Source organism: Antrostomus carolinensis, unplaced genomic scaffold, assembly GCF_000700745.2.
Source record: "Antrostomus carolinensis isolate BGI_N321 unplaced genomic scaffold, ASM70074v2 scaffold2644, whole genome shotgun sequence".
NCBI lineage: Eukaryota > Metazoa > Chordata > Aves > Caprimulgiformes > Caprimulgidae > Antrostomus > Antrostomus carolinensis.
Window position 1 is genome coordinate 1 of NW_010309882.1, and position 2,275 is coordinate 2,275.

The 2,275-nt window shown below is 53.5% G+C and overlaps 1 non-coding gene across 1 annotated transcript; it reads right to left on the reverse strand.

Annotated features, from left to right (window-relative positions):
* Positions 1-842: 842 nt before the first annotated feature.
* Positions 843-914, reverse strand: TRNAQ-CUG (transfer RNA glutamine (anticodon CUG)). The gene has a single exon. It is a non-coding gene; the product is annotated as a tRNA-Gln (tRNA).
* Positions 915-2,275: the final 1,361 nt, after the last annotated feature.

Genomic DNA, 2,275 nt, shown 5'->3' on the forward strand with positions numbered 1-2,275 from the left:
CTTGGTGGCCTGGGATTGCCACCAGGTAGAGTAGAATGGGGGAAGGCAAGTGCTTCATGTGGAGCTTGTTTTTGTGAAACGGGCCATTCCCTGTGCCTCCCTGAATCCTACTGATGTGTTTCTTGCTCTCTGTTCTGTGCCACTGCATTTGCTCCTTCTCATTAAAGACTTTGTGCAGCATAGCTGGAGACGCGTGGTAGTTTCTTCTGCTCCTTCCTCATTTAGCCATCTGCTCTGCAAGGGAAAAGGAGAACCTGCCCTCTCCCGTGATACCAAGTATAAACCCAAGCAGAGAACACTGCCAGTTTTGGGTGGAGCTCTCTGAAGTGATACCAGGGGATCAAAAATAAGCAAGCATCCAAGAGAAAGACTGAAAAGCCTCAGAGAAGTTGAGAGAGCAAGAAGCAATGGACAGAGGTGGAAATACAAGTCATGCCACACACAGTAACCCCATGAGGGTGGTCAAAATGGGAAACAGATGCCCAGGGAGGTTGTAGAGTCTCCATCTTTGGAGAGGTCCAACATCCAACCAGACAAGAGCATGAACAGCCTGCCCTACTTGACTCTGCTTTGAGGCAGGCTTGGATGATGCCTTACAGGCTTACATGATCTCCACCTCAGTGTTATGGTTTTCTGATCCAGTGCTGGGTCCCTTCAGCCAGGAGCAGCCGTCAAGAACAAGGGAGCAGAGAGGGGACAGGTACCAGCGCTCAAGAAAGCTGCAGAGGTTTTGTGGGCACAGGGGAGGAGAAGAGGCATGATCGGAGTTCATTAAACAATAGCAAGGCCATTAGGGTGTAAGCATGCTCTGAAAGCCCTGAAGGAGCCGAGCCAAAAGGCTGAGGTCCCACTGAGACTTGAACTCAGATCACTGGATTCAGAGTCCAGAGTGCTCACCATTACACCATGGGACCTATGGACACTTTTTCCCAAAAAAGGGTGAGCCATATGCTCCTGGCTGAGCCCTGACAATGTCTCCATCTCACTGGGCATTGTCAACTACTGCATTCTTCCAGGGCCACAGGGCATTCTCTGCTCATGCAACCTTACAAGGGAGCTGCAGAGCTCTTTGCCCAAGCCTGCCATGCCCTCTCTTTACAAGACCCACACTACGAGAATCTTGCTTTCTCCTGATTAGACCTGGTTATGAAGTTTCCAACAGAACCTCTTCAACGACGAACCTCACAGAGGGCATTCATGACCCAGTGAAGGATGATTCAATGACTTGTGGTCTCGGCTGCTGCCTCCCTTCCCCCCAGTGTTGGACTCCCTGCCTACAAGCACCTCCTGGTACCTTTGCACTGCCCAAAGCTCTGGGCTGGCATCTGGTACTTCTGAACCTCCAGGACAGACTATGCTGCCATGCCCAAGTCTAAGATATTAAATGTCAGGTGACATTCAGAGAGGGCATGAGAAACACCTTGTCACTGGAGAAGGGTTAAGTTTCTACAGAGTCACAACTCTGAAGCATGTCCAGAGAAGCAGCATCGCTGAAGGGCTTTTCTCGTCCATCCCTGGGATCTGCTGGATTGAGCAGGGTGGGAAGAGCATCTGGGAGGCACAAGATCATGGCCCCATCTCTGAAGGTTTTGCAAAGAGGTGGAGGGAGCCCCGCTCCTGTGGCTGGAGCACAGGGAAAGGGACAGCACTTTCCCATGCAGATGTTGTGCCCAACATCATGGCAAATGGTCCTTCCACTGCAGCCTCCAATGCTGCTCCTTCTCGAGCAACACTGTCTGAAGGACTCTTTGAGCCTTCTCTTACAGGCTTCAATGGGCAGCCAGAGATCATGCAGAGCTGCCCACATACGGGAGGCCAAGCCATTCCTGGGCCCTGCACTCCTGAGATCTTTCTGGCTAGGGGCAGGCCTTGGTAAGCCAGAGAGCTGCCTTCACACAGTGGAAGCTTCTTTACCTTCTCGTCTCCAGGTTGAATAAACCCATCTCCTTCAGCATGTCCCTCAATCATGTGTTGCCCCATGTGCTGATACAACTTTGTGCGTGTCAGTCTGCGAGGAGCACAGCGGCGGTAACGCTAAGTTCCACGTCTGGGCATGAGTTGAGAGGAGGAGAAGGAGATCCCAGAGCGAGGGGAAGCTGCAGACGTGACACCGAGTCCCGTTAGGAGCAGCCAATCGCCGGAGCGGGGCTGACGCGGCGGGGGCGGTGCCAGGGCCAACCGCGGGAGATTTAAATGGCCCCCAGGGAGCGCGAGCGACCAGGAGCGCGGCGAACAGGGTGTGGCGCGGCAGTTGGCGCAGGCAGGGGGGGCAGGA